The sequence below is a fragment of the Pristiophorus japonicus genome, chromosome 3 (genome assembly GCF_044704955.1).
Source record: "Pristiophorus japonicus isolate sPriJap1 chromosome 3, sPriJap1.hap1, whole genome shotgun sequence".
NCBI lineage: Eukaryota > Metazoa > Chordata > Chondrichthyes > Pristiophoridae > Pristiophorus > Pristiophorus japonicus.
This window is the reverse complement of record NC_091979.1, coordinates 217373630-217394620: the sequence shown is the minus strand read 5'-3', so window position 1 is coordinate 217394620 and position 20991 is coordinate 217373630. Positions and strand designations below refer to the sequence as shown.

General features: G+C 50.4%; 1 protein-coding gene across 3 annotated transcripts in view; it reads left to right on the top strand.

Annotated features, from left to right (window-relative positions):
• c3h21orf58 (chromosome 3 C21orf58 homolog) overlaps window positions 1-20277 on the top strand; it is a 194577-nt gene extending 174300 nt beyond the window's left edge. For all 3 annotated transcript variants that reach the window (XM_070874918.1, XM_070874919.1, XM_070874917.1), the window contains one exon: window positions 19970-20277. The gene's annotated coding sequence lies outside the window, so the exon portion shown is untranslated. The remainder of the gene's footprint in view (window positions 1-19969) is intronic.
• Window positions 20278-20991: the final 714 nt, after the last annotated feature.

Genomic DNA, 20991 nt, shown 5'->3' with positions numbered 1-20991 from the left:
CTCCATCAGTCTCTCTTCCCCCCACCCCTCCCCATCTCTCTCCCTCCCCTCTCTCTCTCTCCAGTCTCTCTCTCTCTCCCCAAGTCAATCTCTCTGCCTCAGTCTCTCTCTCTCCCCAGTCTTTCTCTCTATTGTGTTCCTAACACAGATGAGGCTGCACACAGGGAGGTTAAAGTAACAGTGACCTCAGTCTTTAATAAGACACTCCAGAGTGAGGAACAGGCCTTAGGGGCCGGCTTATATACAGTGCTCCCAAGGGATGCTGGAATCCCTTGGGACTTCAGAGGATGAGCTCCCTGGTGGCAGAACATGGGAGTGCATGCTTTACATCACTCCCCCCGCAAAGTCAATGTGAAAACTATTTACAAGGCGAGGCGGTCGGGAGCCTTTCTTTCCCTGGTGGACCGGCTCGGTACAAATGTCTGTTTTGGTGTGTTGGCTGTGCCCTCGCTGGGCTGGCGTATTGTTGGCCCTGCAGGGTTGCTGGGTGAGCCTGGCCTTGCTGGGCTGTTGGGCATGATGCGTTCGATTTCCTGGTCCGGGGTGGTGTCGTTGATCCTTTGGGTATGTGTTGTGGGCTCGAAAAAGGTGATGTCTCCTGTGGGTTGTTCAGGGCAGTCTGTGAACCGCAGCCTCGTTTGGTCCAGGTGCTTTCTGCAAATTTGTCCATTGTCTAGTTTGACTACAAACTATTCCCTTCTTTAGCTATCACCGTGCCCGCGATCCACTTGGGACCATGTCCATAGTTTCGCACATATACAGGGTCATTCAGATCAATTTCCCGTGACACAGTGGCGTGACCATCGTTTACATTTTGTTGCGGCCGCCTGCTCTCTACCTGATCATGCAGGTTGGGGTGAACCAGCGAGAGTCTGGTTTTAAGTAGCGTTTTCATGAGTAGCTCAGCCGGGGGCACCCCTGTGAGCGAGTGGGGTCTCGTGTTGTAGCTGAGCAGTACTCGGAACAGGCGGGTTTGGAGTGAGCCTTCTGTGACTCGTTTAAGGCTCTGTTTGATTGTTTGTACTGCTCGCTCTGCTTGCCCACTGGAGGCTGGTTTAAATGGGGCCGAGGTGACATGTTTGATCCCATTGCGGGTCATGAATTCTTTAAATTCGGCACTGGTGAAACATGGCCCATTGTCACTGACCAGTATGTCAGGCAGGCCATGGGTGGCAAACATGGCCCTCAGACTTTCAATGGTGGCGGTGGCGGTGCTTCCCGACATTATTTCACATTCAATCCATTTTGAAAAAGCATCCACCAGCACCAGGAACATTTTACCGAGAAACAGGCCTGCATAGTCGACATGGATCCTCGACCATGGTCTGGAGGCCAGGACCACAAACTTAGTGGTGCCTCTCTGGGCGCATTGCCCAACTGAGCATATACGCTGTATTGCCGTACACAGGACTCCAAGTCAGAGTCGATACCAGGCCACCACACGTGGAATCTGGCTATCGCTTTCATCATTACGATACCCCGGTGTGTGCTGTGGAGATCCGAGATGAATGTCTCCCTGCCCTTTTTTGGTAGCACCACGCGGTTACCCTACAACAGGCAATCTGCCTGAGTGGACAGCTCGTCCTTTCTCCGCTGGAACGGCTTGATTGGCTCTTGCATTTCAACGGGTCAGCTGGCCCAGCTCCCATGCAGTACACAGTTTTTTACTAGAGACAGCAGAGGATCTTGGCTGGTCCAAGTCCTAATCTGGCAGGCCGTGACAGGTGATTTATCATTTTCAAACGCTTCCATGACCATCAACAAGTCTGCGGGCTTTGCCACCATCAACAAGTTTGCAGGCTGCGCCATTTCCAGCCCGTGGTGGGCAATGGTAGTCGACTGAGAGCATCCGCACAGTGCTTGGTGCCTGGCCTGTGGCGGATGGTTTCGTTATACACTGATAGTGCGAGTGCCCACCTTTGTATGCAGGCTGAGGCATGAGTATTTATCCCCTTGTTTCCAGCGAACAGGGATGTGAAGGGCTTGTGATCGGTTTCCAGCTCAAATTTGAGGCCAAACAGGCATTGATGCATTTTCTTTACCCCGAACACACACACTAATGCCTCTTTCTCAATCATGCTGTAGGCCCTCTCGGCCTTAGACAAGCTCCTGGAAGCATAGGCGACAGGTTGCAACTTCCCCGCAACGTTAGCTTGTTGCAATACACACCCGACTCCGTACGACGACACGTCACATGATAGCACAAGTCTTTTACACGGGTTATACAATACAAGCAGCTTGTTGGAGCATAAAATGTGTCTGGCTTTCTCAAAAGCAATTATTTGTTTTTTTCCCCATACCCAGTTCTCACCGTTGCGCAATAACACATGTAGGGGCTCTAAAAGGGTGCTTAACCCCGGTAGGAGGTTACCAAAATAGTTGAGGAGTCCCAGGAATGACCGCAGCTCCGTGACATTCTGTGGCCTGGGCGCGTTCCTGATAGCCTCTGTCTTGGCGTCTGTGGGCCAAATGCCGTCCACCGCGATCTTTCTCCCCAAAAACTCCACTTCTGTTGCCATGAAGATGCATTTCGACCTCTTCAGCTGCAGATCTACGTGATCCAGTCGCTGGAGGACCTCCTTTGTAGGTGCTCGGCGGTGTCCCGACCCGTGACCAATATATCATCCTGAAAGACCACCGTGTGTGGTACCGACTTGAGTAGGCTCTCCATGTTTCTCTGGAAGATCGCTGCAGCCGACCAAATTCCAAACGGGCATCTGTTGTAGATAAACAGTCTCTTGTGCGTGTTGATGCAGGTGAGGCCCTTCGAAGACTCCTCCAGCTCCTACGTCATGTAGACCGAAGTCAGGTCGAGCTTGGTGAACGTCTTGCTTCCTGCCAGCGTTGCAAATAGGTCGTCTGCCTTAGGTAGCAGGTACTGGTCCTGTAGCGAGAAACGATTAATAGTTACTTTATAATCGCCGCAAATCATGACCGTGTCATCACTTTTGAGTACTGGAACAATCGGGCTGGCCCACTCGCTGAATTCCACTGGGGAGATGATACCGTCGCGTTGCAGCCTGTCCAGCTCGATTTCCACTCTCTCCCTCATCATGTGAGGTACCGCTTGCGCCTTGTGGTGAATGGGTCGTGCCTCTGGGACCAAGTGGATCCGTACCTTCGCCCCGGAAAAGTTTCCAATGCCTGGCTCAAAAAGGAAAGGAAATTTGTTAAGAACCTGGGTACATGAGGCCTCATCGACATGTGATAGCGCTCAGATGTCATCCCAGTTCCAGCAGATTTTGCCCAGCCAGCTCCTTCCAAGCAGTGTGGAGCCATCGCTTGGGACAATCCAGAGTGGCAGTTCGTGCACCGTGCCCTCGTAGGTGACCTTGACCATGGCGCTGCCTAGGACAGTGATAAGCTCTTTGATGTACGTTCTCAGTTTCGTGTGAATGGGGCTCAGGGCTGGTCTGAATGCCTTGTTGCACCATAGTGTCTCAAACATCTTTTTACTCATGATGGATTGGCTAGCGCCAGTGTCCAGTTCCATGGCTACGGGTAAGCCATTCAATTTTACGCTTAGCATTATAGGTGGACATTTTGTCGAAAATGTGTGCACCCCGTATATTTCAGCATCTGCCTCCTCTCTCTGAGGCTCGAAATTGCTTTGATCCACCATGGACCAATCTTCCTCTGCCACGTGGTGGTTAGCAGGTTTTGCAGCTCGTTGGAGGTGCCCCATTGTTCCATAGCTCTTGCTAACATACCCTTTGGAGCGGCATGAATAGGCTGAATGGAAGCCTCCACAACGCCAACAAGGTGTGAATTGCCTTGCATTCATCCTTTGTTGCGGACTCTGAGTCATCTGGATCACCTGAGGCCTGCTGGCAGACACAGTTCCAGTTAATTTATGAACATTGCTAGCACTTGTGTGCTGAGAGATTTGATTGGTGTTATCACTGGTGGACATAAACGCCTGTGCTATCGCAATGGCCTTACTGAGGGTCGGTGTCTCTACATTCAAAAGTTTACATAGGATGGTCTCGTGGCCAATGCCCAGTACAAAAAAGTCTCTGAGTATTTGCTCCAGGTAGCCTTCAAACTCACATGTCCTGCAAGTCGCCTTAGCTCGGCGACGTAGCTCGCCACTTCCTCACCTTCAGATCGCTGGCACATGTAGAACCAATACCTCGCCATCAGCATGCTCTCCCTCGGGTTAAGATGCTCCAGTGTACACAGCTCCTCATACGACTTATCTGTGGGTTTCACCGGAGCCAGAAGATTCTTCATGAAGCTGTAGGTCGGTGCCCCGTAGACTATGAGGAGGACCGCTCTCCTTTCTGCAGCGCTTCCTTCTCCGTCCAGCTCGTTGGCTACAAAGTACTGGTTTAGCCGTTCGACATAGGCTTCCCAGTCCTCAACTTCCGAGAACTTCTCCAGGATGCCCACATTTTGCTGCATCTTTGCGTTGGATTCGTATTCTCGTCGCCAGTTATTGTGTTCCTGTCTCTCCCCAATCTTACTCTCTCTCCCTACTTCCTCCAGTCTATCCCCAGTCGCTCTCTCTCTCTCCCCCAGTCTCCCTCTCTCCCTCCCCCATTCACTCACTCTCTCCCAGTGTCACCCTCTCCCACCCCCAGTCTCTCTCCACTAAGTCTCTCTCTCTCCTTCCCCCAGTCTCTCCCTCAGGTCGTTCTCTCTCCCTCCCTACCCCAGTCTCTCTCTCTCCCCAGTCTCTTTCTCTCCAACAGTCTCTCTTCCCCTCCTCCCCGTCGCCATCTCTCTCTCCCTTCCCCCACCCCCCTCTCTCTCTCTCTCTCTCTAGTCTCTCTCTCTCCCCAAGTCTCTCTCGCTCCTCCAGTCTTTCTCTCTCTCTCCCTCCTTCCCCCAGTCTATCCCCAGTCTCTCTCTCCCCCCCATCTCACTCTTTCTTGCCCCCCCTAATCTCTCTCCCCCAGTCCCTCCCACTTCCTCTCTCTCACCCAGTCTCTCTCCTGCAGTCTCTCCCTTTCTCTCCCTCCCCCAGTCTCTTTCCCCCCGCAGTCTCCATCTCTCTCCTCAGTTTTTCTCTCACTCCACCACCCCCCAGTCTTTTTCTCTCTCGACCACCCCCCAATCTCTCTCTCACCCACTAGTTTCTCTTCCCACCCCAGCCTCCCCGGTCTCTCTTTCTCTCTCCCCAAGTCTGTCCCTCTCTCCCTCTGTCTCTCTCTTTCCCTCCCCAAGTCTCTCTCTCACATCCAGTGTCTCCCTCTACCTCCCCCAGTCTCTCTCCATCAAGTTTCTCTCCTTTCCCCAGTCGCGCTCTCTCTTTCCCTCCCCCAGTCTCTCCCACTTTCTCTCCCTTCCCCGGTCTCGCTCTCTCTCCCTCCCCCAGCCTCTCTCTCCCGCCCCCAGGTCGATCCCTCTCCTTCCCTTCTCCAGTCTCTCCCACTTTCTCTCCCTCCCAAAGTCTCTCTCTCCCCAGTCTCTCCCTCCCCAGTCTGGAGAGCATTCTGGAGAGGGAGGGTGAACAGCCAGTTGTTGTGGTACGTGTAGGTACCAACGATATAGGTAAGAAGCGGGAAGAGGTCCTACAAGCTGAATTTAGGGAGCTAGGAGTTAAATTAAAAAGTAGGACCTCAAAGGTAGTAATCTCTGGATTGCTACCAGTGCCATGTGCTAATCAGAGAAGAGTGAGCAGGATAGTTAGAATAAATACGTGGCTTGAGCAGTGGTGCAAGAGGGAGGGATTCAAATTCCTGGGACATTGGAACCAGTTCTGGGAGAAGTGGGACCTGTACAAAAGGGACGGTCTGCACTTGGGCAGGACTGTAACTGATGTCCTAGGGGTAACTTTTGATCATGCAGTTCGGGAGTGTTTAAACTAATATGGCAGGGGGATGGGAACCTATGCAGCGAGATAGGGCGAAGTAATATGGAGTCAGAAACAGATGGTTGAAAGGTAAAAAGCAATAGTGGAAGGCCGAGTAAACAAAGGCAAGAAATAAAAAGGGCCACACTACATCATAATTCTAAAAGGACAAAGGGTGTTAAAAAAACAAGCCTGAAGGCTTTGTGTCTTAATGCAAGGAGTATCCGTAATAAAGTGGATGAATTAACTGTGCAAATAGATGTTAACAGATATGATGTGATTGGGATTACAGAGACGTGGCTCCAGGATGATCAGGGCTGGGAACTCAACATCCATGGGTATTTAACATTCAGGAAGGATAGAATAAAAGGAAAAGGAGGTGGGGTAGCATTGCTGTTTAAAGAGGAGATTAATGCAATAGTTAGGAAGGACATTAGCTTGGATGCTGTGGAATCTATATGGGTAGAGCTGCAGAACACCAAAGGGCAAAAAACGTTAGTGGGAGTTGTGTACAGACCTCCAAACAGTAGTAGTGATGTTGGGGAGGGCATCAAACAGGAAATTAGGGGTGCATGCAATAAAGGTGCAGCAGTTATCATGGATGACTTTAATATGCATATAGATTGGGCTAACCAAACTGGAAGCAATACGGTGGAGGAGGATTTCCTGGAGTGCATAAGGGATGGTTTTCTAGACCAATATGTCGAGGAACCAACTAGGGGGGAGGCCATCTTAGACTGGGTGTTGTGTAATGAAGGAGGATTAATTAGCAATCTCGTTGTGCGAGGCCCCTTGGGAAAGAGTGACCATAATATGGTGGAATTCTGCATTCGGATGGAGAATGAAACAGTTAATTCAGAGACCATGGTCCAGAACTTAAAGAAGGGTAATTTTGAAGGTATGAGGCGTGAATTGGCTAGGATAGATTGGCGAATTATACTTAAGGGGTTGACTGTGAATGGGCAATGGCAGACATTTAGAGACCGCATGGATGAACTACAACAATTGAACATCTCTGTCTGGCGTAAAAATAAAAAAGGGAAGGTGGCTTAACCGTGGCTATCAAGGGAAATCAGGGATAGTATTAAAGCCAAGGAAATGGCATACAAATTGGCCAGAAATAGCAGTGAACCCGGGGACTGGGAGAAATTTAGAACTCAGCAGAGGAGGACAAAAGGTTTGATTTGGGCAGGAAAATAGAGTACGAGAGGAAGCTTGCAGGGAACATTAAGACGGACTGCAAAAGTTTCTATCGATATGTAAAGAGAAAAAGGTTAGTAAATACAAACATAGGTCCCCTGCAGTCAGAATCAGGGGAAGTCATAACGAGGAACAAAGAAATGGCGGACCAATTGAACAAGTACTTTGGTTCGGTATTCACTAAGGAGGACACAAACAACCTTCTGAACATAAAAGGGGTCAGAGGGTCTAGTAAGAAGGAGGAACTGAGGGAAATCCTTATTAGTCGGGAAATTGTGTTGGGAAAATTGATGGGATTGAAGGCCGATAAATCCCCAGGGCCTGAAGGACTGCATCCCAGAGCACTTAAGGAGGTGGCCTTGGAAATAGCGGATGCATTGACAGTCATTTTCCAACATTCCATAGACTCTGGATCAGTTCCTATGGAGTGGAGGGTAGCCAATGTAACCCCACTTTTTAAAAAAGGAGGGAGAGAGAAAACAGGGAATTATAGACCGGTCAGCCTGACATCGGTAGTGGGTAAAATGATGGAATCAATTATTAAGGATGTCATAGCAGCGCATTTGGAAAGAGGTGACATGATAGATCCAAGTCAGCATGGATTTGTGAAAGGGAAATCATGCTTGACAAATCTTCTGGAATTTTTGAGGATGTTTCCAGTAGAGTGGACAAGGGAGAACCAGTTGATGTGGTGTATTTGGACTTTCAGAAGGCTTTCGACAAGGTCCCACACAAGAGATTAATGTGCAAAGTTAAAGCACATGGGATTGGGGGTAGTGTGCTGACATGGATTGAGAACTGGTTGGCAAACAGGAAGCAAAGAGTAGGAGTAAATGGGTAATTTTCAGAATGGCAGGCAGTGATTAGTGGGGTACCGCAAGTTTCTGTGCTGGGGCCCCAGCTGTTTACATTGTACATTAATGATTTAGACGAGGGGATTAAATGTAGTATCTCCAAATTTGCGGATGGCACTAAGTTGGGTGGCAGTGTGAGCTGCGAGGAGGATGCTAAGAGGCTGCAGAGTGACTTGGATAGGTTAGGTGAGTGGGCAAATGCATGGCAGATGAAGTATAATGTGGATAAATGTGAGGTTATCCACTTTGGTGGTAAAAACAGAGAGACAGACTATTATCTGAATGGTGACAGATTAGGAAAAGGAGAGGTACAACGAGACCTGGGTGTCATGGTACATCAGTCATTGAAGGTTGGCATGCAGGTACAGCAGGCGGTTAAGAAAGCAAATGGCATGTTGGCCTTCATAGCGAGGGGATTTGAGTACAGGGGCAGGGAGGTGTTACTACAGTTGTACAGGGCCTTGGTGAGGCCACACCTGGAGTATTGTGTGCAGTTTTGGTCTCCTAACTTGAGGAAGGACATTCTTGCTATTGAGGGAGTGCAGCGAAGGTTCACCAGACTGATTCCCGGGATGGCGGGACTGACATATCAAGAAAGACTGGATCAACTGGGCTTGTATTCATTGGAGTTCAGAAGAATGAGAGGGGATCTCATAGAAACGTTTAAAATTCTGATGGGTTTAGACAGGTTAGATGCAGGAAGAATGTTCCCAATGTTGTGGAAGTCCAGAACCAGGGGTCACAGTCTAAGGATAAGGAGTAAGCCATTTAGGACCGAGATGAGGAGAAACTTCTTCACCCAGAGAGTGGTGAACCTGTGGAATTCTCTACCACAGAAAGTTGTTGAGGCCAATTCACTAAATATATTCAAAAAGGAGTTAGATGTAGTCCTTACTACTAGGGGGATCAAGGGCTATGGCGCGAAAGCAGGAATGGGGTACTGAAGTTGCATGTTCAGCCATGAACTCATTGAATGGCGGTGCAGGCTCGAAGGGCCGAATGGCCTACTCCTGCACCTATTTTCTATGTTTCTATGTCTCTTTATCTCCACCAGTCTCTCTTCACTCCTCCCCATCTCTCTCCCTCCCCTCTCTCTCTCCAGTCTCTCCCTCCTCTAGTCAATCTCTCTCCCCCAATCTCTCTCTCTCACCCCCATTCTTACTCTCTTTCTCTCTAGTCTTTCTCTCTCTCCCTCCTTCCCCCAGTCTATCCCCAGTCTCTCTCACTTCCCCAGTCGCTCTCTTTCTCCCCCAGAGTTTATCTCCCTCCCCGCAGTTTCTCTCTCCCCTCCAGTCTTTCTCTCTTTCTATTTTCCCAAGTCTCTCTCTCTCTTCCATTCTTTCTCTCTCTCCCTCCTTCCCCCAGTCTATCCCCAGTCTCCCTGTCTCTCCCCAGTAACCCTCTCTCCCTCCTCTAGTCACACTCTCTCACCAAGTGTCACCCTCTCCCAGCCCCAGTCTCTCTCCACCAAGTCTCTCCCTCTCCCAGTCTCTCCCTCAGGTAGTTCTCGCTCCCTTCCTTCTCCAGTCTCCCTCTCTCCCTCCTCCAGTCTGTCTCCATCAAATCTCTCTCTCCCTTCCCCAGTTTCGCTCTCTCTCTCCCTCCCTTCTCCAGTCTCTATCTCTTCCCCTTTCCCAGTCTCTCCCACAGGTCATTCTCTCCCTCCTTTCTCCAGTCCCTCCCTCTCACTCCTTCCTCCAGTCTCTCACTTTCTCCCCCCTCAGTATCTCTCGCCCAATCTCTATTGCCCTCCCCCAGTCTCTCACTCTCTCCCTAGTTTCTCACACTTTCTCTCCCTCTCCTAGTCTTTTTCACCCCCCCCCGTTTTCATCTGTCTCCCTCCCCTCTCTCTCCCCAGTCTTTCTCACAATCTCTCCCTCCCCCAGTCTTCCTCTCTCTCTCTCTTTCCAAGTCTCCCCCCCCCCTCCCCCAGTCTCTCTCTCTCTCCCTCCCCCAATCTTTCCCTCTCCCCAGGCCACTTTCTCCCTCCCTCTCTCCCTCCCTTCCCAGTCTCTCTCCCTCTCTCCCACCCAGTCTCTCTTTCTCTCCCAAGTCTCTCTCACTTTCTCTCCCTCCCCCAGTCTCTCTCTCTCTCTCTCTCACCCCCAGTCTCTCCCACTTTCTTTTCCTCCCCCAGTCTCTCTCTCTACCCAGTCTCTCCCTTTCTCTCCCCACCCCCCTCAGTCTCCATCTCTCTTGCCCCCAGTCTCTCTTCCCAGTCTTTCTCTCTCTCCCTCCTTCCCCCAGACTATCACCAGTCTCTCTCCCTCTCCCCCCAATCTCCCTCTCTCCCTCCCCCAGTCACTCACTCTCACCCAGTGTCTCCCTCTCCCACTCCCAGTCTCTCTCCACCAAGTATCTCTCTCCCTCCCCCAGTCTCTCCCTCAGGTCGTTCTCTCTCCCTCCCTTCCCCACTCTCTCTCTCTCTCTCCAGTCTCTCTCTCTCCCCAGTCTCCTTCTCTCTCCCAATCTCTCTCTCCCCTAGTCACTCTCTCTCCCCAAGTCTCTCTCGCTCTCTCTCCTCCAGTCTTTCTTTCTCTCCCTCCTTCCCCCAGTCCCTCTCACTCCCCCATCTCTCCCTCTCTCCCAGGTCGCTCTCTCCCTTCTTCTCTAGTCTCTCTCTCTCCCACAGTCTCTCTCTCTCCCCTAGTCTCTCCTTCTCCCCACAGTCTTTCTCTCTCTCTCTCTCCCTCCCCCAGTCTCTTTCTCTCACCCAGTCTCTCTCCACTAAGTCTCCCTCTCACTTCCCTGTCTCGTTCTCTCTCCCTCCCCCAGCCTCTCCCTCCCTCCCTTCTCCAGTCTCCCCCACTGCCCCAGCTCACTCCCTCCCTTCTCTGGTTTCTCTCTCTCTCTCTTTCTCCCCCAAGCAGTCTCCCTCACTTTCTTTCCTTCCCAGTCTCTCTCACTTTCTCTCCCTCCCCCAGTCTCTCTCTCAACCCAGTCTCCTTCTCTCTCCTAGTCTCCCTCTCTCTCACCCACTCTCCCACCCCCCAGTCTCCTTCTCTCCCCAAGTCTCTCTATTCCCACAATCTCTCTCTCTCCCCAGTCTCTCTCTCTCTTTCACAGTCTTTCTTTCTGTCTCTCTCTCTCCCTCTCCCAGTCTCTTTCCAAGTCCCTCTCTCCCTTTCCCAGTCTCACTCTCTTTCTCCTTCCCCCAGACTCTCTCTCTCTCTCCCTTCTCCAGTCTCTCTCTCTTTCTCTACCCCAAGTCGCTCTCTCCCTCCCAGTCTCTCTCTCTCTCTGCCCCCCCGTCTCTCTCTCCCTCTCACTCCCCAGTCTCTCTCACTTTCTTCACTCCCTAGTCTCTCTTACTTTCTCTCCCTCCCCAAGTCTCTCTCTCCATTCCCCAGTCTCGCTCTCCCTCCCTCCCCCAATCGCTCTCTCTCTCTCCCTTCTCCAGTCTCTCTCTCTCTCGCCCTCTCCCATCTCTCTCTCCCTCTCACTCCCCAGTCTCTCTCACTTTCTTCCCTCCCCAGTCTCTCCCTCCCCCAGCCTCTCTCTCCCCCAGTATCCCACTCTCTCCCTCTCTCTCCCCCAAGTCTTTTTCTCTCTCCCAGTCTCCATCTCTCCCTCCCCCAGTCACTCACTCTCACCCAGTGTCACCCTCAGTCTCTCTCCACCAAGTCTCTATCTCTCCCTCCCTCAGGTTGTTCTCTCTCCCTTCCTTCTCCATTCTCCCTCTCTCCCTCCCCCAGTCTTGCTCTCTCTCCCCCTCCCCCTCCCCCAGTCTCTCTCTCTCTCTCTCTCTCCCAGTATCTCTTGCCCAGTCTCCCTCTCTTTCCACGAGTCTTTCTCTCTCTCTCCCTCTTGCCTCCCAGTCTCTCCACCACACCCCCCCCCCACCCCAGTCTCTATCTCCCCAAGTCTCTCTCTTCCCCCAGTCTCTTTCCACAGTCTCTCTCTCTCTCTCCCCTGGTCTCTCCCTCTGCCCCCATCTTTCTCTCTCTCTCTCTTTCTCTCTTTCACAGTCTGTCTTTCTCCCTCCTCCAGTCTCTCTCTCACCCAGTGTCTCCTGCTCCCTCCCCAGTCTCTCTCTTTAATAGTCTCTCCCCTATCTCTCCCTCTCTTGCCCCCCAGTCTCTTTCTCTCTCTCCCCAAGTCTCTCCCTCCCCCAGCCTCTCTTTCCCTCCAGTCTCTCTCTCTCCGTCCCCCAGTCTCTCTTTCTCAGTACCTCCCTCATTCTCACCCAGTCTCTTTCCACGAAGTCTCTCCCTCTCTCCCCAGTCACTCACCCTCACCCAGTGTCACCCTCTCCCAGACCCAGTCCCTCTCCACCAAGTCTCTCCCTCTCACTTTCCCAGTCTCGCTCTCTCTCCCTCCCCAGTCTCTCTCTCTCACTCTCCCTCCCTTCTCCAGTCATTCTCTCTCCCCCAGGTCACTCTCCCTCCCTCCCCCAGTCTCTCTCGCCCAGTCTCTCTCTCTCTCCCCAGTATCTCTCACTTTCTCTCTCTCTCCCCCAGTCTCCCCTACTTTCTCTCCGTCCCCAGTCTCTCTCTCCCCTCACCCCAGTCTCCATCTGTCTCTCTGCCCTCTCCCCCAGTCTCCCTCTGTCTCCCCTAGTCTCTCTCTCTCTCTCTCTCTCTCTCCCCTAGTCTCTGTCTCTTCCCAAGTCTCCTTCCCTTCCCCAGTCTCTCTCCCCCTGGTCGCTCTCTCTCCTACCCCAGAGTCTCTTGCTCTCTCTCTCCAAATCTCTCTCAGCCCACAGTGTCTTTCTCTCTCCCCAGTCTCTCGCATCTCCCCTAGTCACTCTCTCTCCCCTAGTCTCTCCCTCTCTCCACATTCTTTTTCTCTCTCTCTCTTTCACTCTCTCTTTCTGTCTGTCTCTCCCTCCCTCCCCCAGTCCCTCTTGCTCGCTCTCTCCCCCACCCAGTCTCTCTCACTTTCTTCCTTTCCCAGTCTCTCTCATTTTCTCTCCCTCCTCCAGTCTCTCTCTCTCTCCCACTTTCTCTCCCTCCCCCAGTGTCTCTCTCCCGCAGTCTCTCCCCACACACACACACCCACTCCGGTCTCCATCTCTCTCCCCAGTCTCTGTCTCTCCCCCAGTCTCCATCTGTCTCCCAGTCTTTCTCTCTCCCACCCGAAGTCATTCTCTCTCTCTCCCTGTGTCCACCAAGTCTCTCGCTCTCCCTAGTCTCCCTCTCTCCCTCCTTTCCTCAGTCTATCCCCAGTCTCTCTCACTCCCCCAGTCTCTCTCTCTCTCCCTCCCCCAATCTTTCCCTCTCCCCAGGCCACTTTCTCCCTCCCTCTCTCTCTCCCTCCCTTCCCAGTCTCTCTCACTTTCTCTCCCTCCCCCAGTCTCTCTCTCTCTCTCTCTCTCACCCCCAGTCTCTCCCACTTTCTTTTCCTCCCCCAGTCTCTCTCTCTACCAGTCTCTCCCTTTCTCTCCCCACCCCCCTCAGTCTCCATCTCTCTTGCCCCCAGTCTCTCTTCCCAGTCTTTCTCTCTCTCCCTCCTTCCCCCAGACTATCACCAGTCTCTCTCCCTCTCCCCCCAATCTCCCTCTCTCCCTCCCCCAGTCACTCACTCTCACCCAGTGTCTCCCTCTCCCACTCCCAGTCTCTCTCCACCAAGTATCTCTCTCCCTCCCCCAGTCTCTCCCTCAGGTCGTTCTCTCTCCCTCCCTTCCCCACTCTCTCTCTCTCTCCCCAGTCTCTTTCTCTCCACCAGACTCTCTTTCCCCCCCCTCCCCATCTCTCTCTCCCTCCCCCTCTCTCTCCAGTCTCTCTCTCTCCACAGTCTCCTTCTCTCTCCCAATGTCTCTCTCCCCTAGTCACTCTCTCTCCCCAAGTCTCTCTCTCTCTCTCTCTCTCCTCCAGTCTTTCTTTCTCTCCCTCCTTCCCCCAGTCCCTCTCACTCCCCCATCTCTCCCTCTCTCCCAGGTCGCTCTCTCCCTCCCTTCTCTAGTCTCTTTCTCTCCCCCAGTCTCTCTCTCTCTCCCAGTCTCCCCCCGCCAAGTCTCTCCCTTTTCCCAGTCTCTCTCTCTCTATCACCCTCCAGACTTTCTCTCATCCCCCAGAATCTCCGCCCCCCCCGCCCCCCCAGTCTCTCTCTCTGCAAAACAGATACACTGCTTTGGGTACTGTTGAGGGGAATGACTCATCAGGGGAGGGCAGCAGCAGCCAAGTGCATGGCACCGTGGCTGGCTCTGTTGCACAGGAGGGCAGAAAAAAGAGTGGGAGAGCGGTAGTGATAGGGGATTCAATTGTAAAGGGAATAGATAGGCGTTTCTGCGGCCGCAACCGAGACTCCAGGATGGTATGTTGCCTCCCTGATGCAAGGGTCAAGGATGTCTCGGAGCGGGTGCAGGACATTCTAAAAAGGGAGGGAGATCAGCCAGTTGTCGTGGTGCACATTGGTACCAACGACATAGGTAAAAAAAGGGATGAGGTCCTACGAAACGAATTTAAGGAGCTAGGAGCTAAATTAAAAAGTAGGATCTCAAAAGTAGTAATCTCGGGATTGCTACCAGTGCCACGTGATAGTCAGAGTAGGAATCGCAGGATAGCGCAGATGAATACGTGGCTTGAGCAGTGGTGCAGCAGGGAGGGATTCAAATTCCTGGGGCATTGGGACCGGTTCTGGGGGAGGTGGGACCAGTACAAACCGGACGGTCTGCACCTGGGCAGGACCGGAACCAATGTCCTAGGGGGAGTGTTTGCTAGTGCTGTTGGGGAGGATTTAAACTAATATGGCAGGGGGATGGGTACCAATGCAGGGAGACAGAGGGAAACAAAAAGAAGGCAAAAGCAAAAGACAGAAAGGAGATGAGGAAAAGTGGAGGGCAGAGAAACCCAAGGCAAAGAACAAAAAGGGCCACTGTACAGAAAAATTCTAAAAGGACAAAGGGTGTTAAAAAAACAATCCTGAAGGCTTTGTGTCTTAATGCAAGGAGTATTGGCAATAAGGTGGATGAATTAACTGTGCAAATAGATGTTAACAAATATGATGTGATTGGGATTACGGAGACGTGGCTTCAGGATGATCAGGGCTGGGAACTCAACATCCATGGGTATTCAACATTCAGGAAAGATAGAATAAAAGGAAAAGGAGGTGGGGTAGCATTGCTGGTAAAGGAGGAAATTAAGGCAATAGATCGGAAGGACATTAGCTTGGACGATATGGAATCTATATGGGTAGAGCTGCAGAATACTAAAGGGCAAAAAACCTTAGTGGGAGTGGTGTACAGACCTCCAAACAGTAGTAGTGATGTTGGGGAGAGCATCAAACATGAAATTAGGGGTGCGTGCAATAAAGGTGCAGCAGTTATAATGACTTTAATATGCACATAGATTGGGTTAACCAAACTGGAAGCAATACGGTGGAGGAGGATTTCCTGGAGTGCATAAGGGATGGTTTTTTAGACCAATATGTCGAGGAACCAACTAGGGGGGAGGCCATCTTAGACTGGGTGTTGTGTAATGAGAGAGGATTAATTAGCAATCTCGTTGTGCGAGGCCCCTTGGGGAAGAGTGACCATAATATGGTGGAATTCTGCATTAGGATGGAGAATGAAACAGTTAATTCAGAGACCATGGTCCAGAACTTAAAGAAGGGTAACTGAAGGTATGAGGCGTGAATTGGCTAGGATAGATTGGCGAATGATACTGAAGGGGTTGACTGTGGATGGGCAATGGCAGACATTTAGAGACCGCATGGATGAACTACAACAATTGTACATTCCTGTCTGGCGTAAAAATAAAAAAGGGAAGGTGGCTCAACCATGGCTATCAAGGGAAATCAGGGATAGTATTAAAGCCAAGGAAGTGGCATACAAATTGGCCAGAAATAGCAGCGAACCCGGGGACTGGGAGAAATTTAGAACTCAGCAGAGGAGGACAAAGGGTTTGATTAGGGCAGGGAAAATGGAGTAAGAGAAGAAGCTTGCAGGGAACATTAAGACGGATTGCAAAAGTTTCTATAGATATGTAAAGAGAAAAAGGTTAGTAAAGACAAACGTAGGTCCCCTGCAGTCAGAATCAGGGGAAGTCATAACGGGGAACAAAGAAATGGCGGACCAATTGAACAAGTACTTTGGTTCGGTATTCACTGAGGAGGACACAAACAACCTTCCGGATATAAAAGGGGTCGGAGGGTCTAGTAAGGAGGAGGAACTGAGGGAAATCCTTATTAGTCGGGAAATTGTGTTGGGGAAACTGATGGGATTGAAGGCCGATAAATCCCCAGGGCCTGATGGACTGCATCCCAGAGTACTTAAGGAAGTGGCCTTGGAAATAGTGGATGCATTGACAGTCATTTTCCAACATTCCATTGACTCTGGATCAGTTCCTATGGAGGGTAGCCAATGTAACCCCACTTTTTAAAAAAGGAGGGAGAGAGGAAACAGGGAATTATAGACCGGTCAGCCTGACATCGGTAGTGGGTAAAATGATGGAATCAATTATTAAGGATGTCATCGCAGTGCATTTGGAAAGAGGTGATATGATAGGTCCAAGTCAGCATGGATTTGTGAAAGGGAAATCATGCTTGATAAATCTTCTGGAATTTTTTGAGGATGTTTCCAGTAGAGTGGACAAGGGAGAACCAGTTGATGTGGTATATTTGGACTTTCAGAAGGCTTTCGACAAGGTCCCACACAAGAGATTAATGTGCAAAGTTAAAGCACATGGGATTGGGGGTAGTGTGCTGACATGGATTGAGAACTGGTTGTCAGACAGGAAGCAAAGAGTAGGAGTAAATGCGGACTTTTCAGAATGGCAGGCAGTGACTAGTGGGGTACCGCAAGGTTCTGTGCTGGGGCCCCAGCTGTTTACACTGTACATTAATGATTTAGACGAGGGGATTAAATGTAGTATCTCCAAATTTGCGGATGACACTAAGTTGGGTGGCAGTGTGAGCTGCGAGGAGGATGCTATGAGGCTGCAGAGCGACTTGGATAGGTTAGGTGAGTGGGCAAATGCATGGCAGATGAAGTATAATGTGGATAAATGTGAGGTTATCCACTTTGGTCGTAAAAACAGAGAAACAGACTATTATCTGAATGGTGACAGATTAGGAAAAGGGGAGGTGCAAAGAGACCTGGATGTCATGGTACATCAGTCATTGAAGGTTGGCATGCAGGTACAGCAGGCGGTTAAGTAAGCAAATGGCACGTTGGCCTTCATAGTGAGGGGAGTTGAATACAGGGGCAGGGAGGTGTTGCTACAGTTGTACAGGGCCTTGGTGAGGCCACACCTGGAGTATTGTGTACAGTTTTGATCTCCCAACCTGAGGAAGGACATTCTTGCTATTGAGGGAGTGCAGCGAAGGTTCACCAGACTGATTCCCGGGATGGCGGGACTGACCTATCAAGAAAGACTGGATCAACTGGGCTTGTATTCACTGGAGTTTAGAAGAATGAGAGGGGACCTCATAGAAACGTTTAAAATTCTGATGGGGTTAGACAGGTTAGATGCAGGAAGAATGTTCCCAATGTTGGGGAAGTCCAGAACCAGGGGACACAGTCTAAGGATAAGGGGTAAGCCATTTAGGACCGAGATGAGGAGGAATTTCTTCACCCAGCGAGTGGTGAACCTGTGGAATTCTCTACCACAGAAAGTAGTTGAGGCCAGTTCACTGAATATATTCAAAAAGGAGTTAGATGAAGTCCTTACTACTAGGGGAATCAAGTGGTATGGTGAGAAAGCAGGAATGGGGTACTGAAGTTGCATGTTCAGCCATGAACTCATTGAATGGCGGTGCAGGCTAGAAGAGCCGAATGGCCTACTCCTGCACCTATTTTCTATGTTTCTATCCCTCACTCCCCAAGTCTTTCTCCCCCTCTCCCCCAGGTCGCTCTCTTTCTTCAATCAACCCCCCCCCCCCCCCAAACCCACCAAGTCTCTCCATCTCTCTCTCCCCTAGTTTCTCTCTCTCTCTCCTAGTCTCTCTCTTTCCCGCCGCCCCCCCACCTCCGGTGTCTCCCTCTCTCTTTCAGTCTCTCTCCCTGTCTCTCCCTCCCCAAGTCTCTCTCTCTCATCCAGTGTCTCCCTCTTCCTCACCCAGTCTCTCTCTCCCTTCCCCAGCCTCTCTCTCCCTTCCCCAGTCTCTCCCTCCCTCCCTCAGGTCACTCTCCTTCCTTTCTCCAGACTCACTCTCTCTCTCTCGCTCTCTCCCTCCCTCCCCTCCAGTCTCTCTTACTTTCTTCTCTCCCCAGTCTCTCTCTCTCCCAGTCTCTCTCTCTCTTTCTCTTCCCCCCTCCACTCTTTCTCTCTCTCCATCAGTCTCCCGCTCTCTCTTCCCCCCTCCATGTCCCTCTCCCACCCCCAGTCTCTCTGAATCCCACCCCCCAATGTCTCTCACCCAATTGTGTCTCTCCTCCCCTCTCTCTCCCCCGTCTCTCTCTCTCCACCCGTCTCTCTCTCTCCCCCCCCACAATCTCTCTCTCCCTCACAGTCTCTCTCTCTCTCTCTCTCCCAGTCTCTCTTCTTTCGATCTTCTCTTCTCCCACAGCCAGTTCTCCCACGGAGCTGAAGAAAATGTGTCTGTGCTGCAAGGCCGCAACGGTTGGATAATCACAGCGTTCGCATTCAGTACCTCGAGCCTCAGGGTCAGGCCTGTAGCGGGGCCTACCGCCCAAGCGCCGATATGGGTCCAGCATGCAGGCACCGAAACTCAATCCTGCGGGCCGAAAGAACGAGCCTGTGGAATGCGTTTGAAAAGTGCGCCTGCGCACTGGAGACCGTGCCGCCCGCAACGCCTGGTGTGCGGCAGACTCGAGGGAGCTGCGCAGCTAGGGAGCACAGTGGTGAGGACCCCATTTCACCTGGTTGAATAGGCCGCTCACACTTGCTGTCCATCCCCCTCCCTGGCCACTGTCTGAGGTTGAACCAGACTGTTCGCAACCTTGGTGTACTATTTGACCCTAAGCTGAGCTTTGCAGCTCATATTCTCTCCATCACCAAGACTGTCTAATTCCACATCCGTAACCTCATCCGTTTCTGCCACTGCCTCAGATTCCAATGCACTCCTGGCCGGGCTCCAATCTCCCACCCTCTATAAACTTAAACTCATCTCTGCTTTCCTTATCCTAACTCGCACCATGTCCCGTTCAGCCATCACCCCTGTGCTCACTGACCTACATTGTTTTCAAATCCCTCCATGGCAACACCACTCCCCATTTCTGGATCCTCCTCCAGCCCTACAACTCTGAGATCTCTGTGCTTTTCCAATTCTGGCCTCTTGCATATCGCCGGTTTTAACTGTTCCACCATTGACTGCTGTGCCTTTAGCTGCCTAGGCCCCAAACTCTGGAATCCCCTCCCTAACCCTCTCCGACTCTCTACCTCTTTCGCCTCCTTTAAGAAGCTCCTTAACACCTACCTCTGTGACCAAGTTTTTGTATATCTGACCTAATATCTCCTTATATGGCTTGCTGTCAAATTTTGTTTGATTACGCTCCTGTGAAGCACCTTGGGATGTTTTACTATATTAAAGGCGCTATATAATTACAAATTATTGTCATTGACCAAAGTGACACAAGCAGAATGGTTACTTGGATTGGCTGCAAAAGGCCTGCTAGAGACTGTGGAATTGTGCACTGAAAAATGCACCAGCTTTAGGAGGGGAAGGAGAATAGGGGACGAGCAGAAGGAAAATTGATGCAATTAAAAATGTATTGCCTGTAATTTCCACTGGTTTTCTCTGGCGGGAGATTGGTGAAACCTCTAGAGAAACAACGTATCTGATGACATACAGATATTTAAGGCAATTTCACTGGGGTTCCAATGATCTCCTGCCAAGTTATGGCAGTTATGGCCAACATTTATCCTCAAACAAGATCACTAGAAACGGATTATGTGGTCATTGCTCAGATCATTCAGATTAGAGCCTTGTGCAAATGTGTTGCTGTGTTTTCCAACATTACAGCAGTGACCACATTTGAAAATACTTCAGTGGCTGAAAAGTACTTGAAGTCCTGAGGACATGAAAGGTGCTGTATAATTGTAAATTCTTTCTTTTCTAAAGCATAGTTTTAACTTGCCTTCTGGTCATGGAGTACAATGAGGAATCCTCTGGTTAACCACCATGCTAAGGTTGATATAATTTATTGTTCCTTTTAATATATTTGTTTTAAAACAACTATATAATATGAACCAACCATAGCAGTTTCTATTTTCAGCTTGAGAACACGGTGGATTAAGGAGACTCGATGGAGTAACTTGTATCTTGGAAGAATGGGTTTGGACCACATATTTGACAGATTGAGTGCAGACCTTCAGAACCAGCTTAATGGAAATTTACATTGTGTTTCAATGGATAATCGACAATGAATTTTAACTGAAAAAGCAAAATTTCATAAATTGTGCTACGTTGAAGATATATTGTGAACTGTACTTACTCATACTCTGCTGTATAAACATCAACTCCATATAGTTACAGTCTGTAACCCATACTCTGCTGAATAAACAGAAACTCTATATAGTTAAACAGTGAATAATCTTTACCCTGCTGAATAAGCCGCATTTCCATACAGTTATACAGCGAGTAATCGTTACCCGTCGTTACACCGTGTGTAACTTTTATCTTGCTAAATAAACAAGTTACACTCTCCAGCCAGTCACATTATCTTCCCATCTGCACACCCATCCACACTATCAATCCATTCAGCCACCCTGCAGTGATGGCCATGTAATTCAGTCCAACTTTGACAAATGGTTTCATCTGGCTGCAGAAGCCCCTCTGCACATCAGCGACTCATATATTCCAAGATTCACCAGCAACACGGAAGGTTTTTTTTAAAAGTACAATGACCAAACCAGAGAATGCTTTTTGTTATGTCTTTAATACTCTTATGAATGACTCCACGAGGTCTAGTTTTGTACTTGAACTGTTGTGACCTTAATCCCATTTATTGTAATTCCAGGGTGAGGCACAAGCATGGTGGGCAGCCTTTTCTCCTGGGCCCTACACACCTATGCAGATGACCCTCAGGTATCCCACCGCAGTGTCCTCTGGTGGCACACCTTATGTGACTATACAGTTAGTATACATGGTCTACATACATGGCATCACTTCCCCCCAAGTCTTTAATGCAAATTGACTCGTACATTGATGGTGAACTGGGCTTTGCTCTTCCTGGTTGACCATTGGAGGTTCGCTTCTAGCTTGGGTGAGTTGGTAGTGAGATTTGTTGCCAGTGGA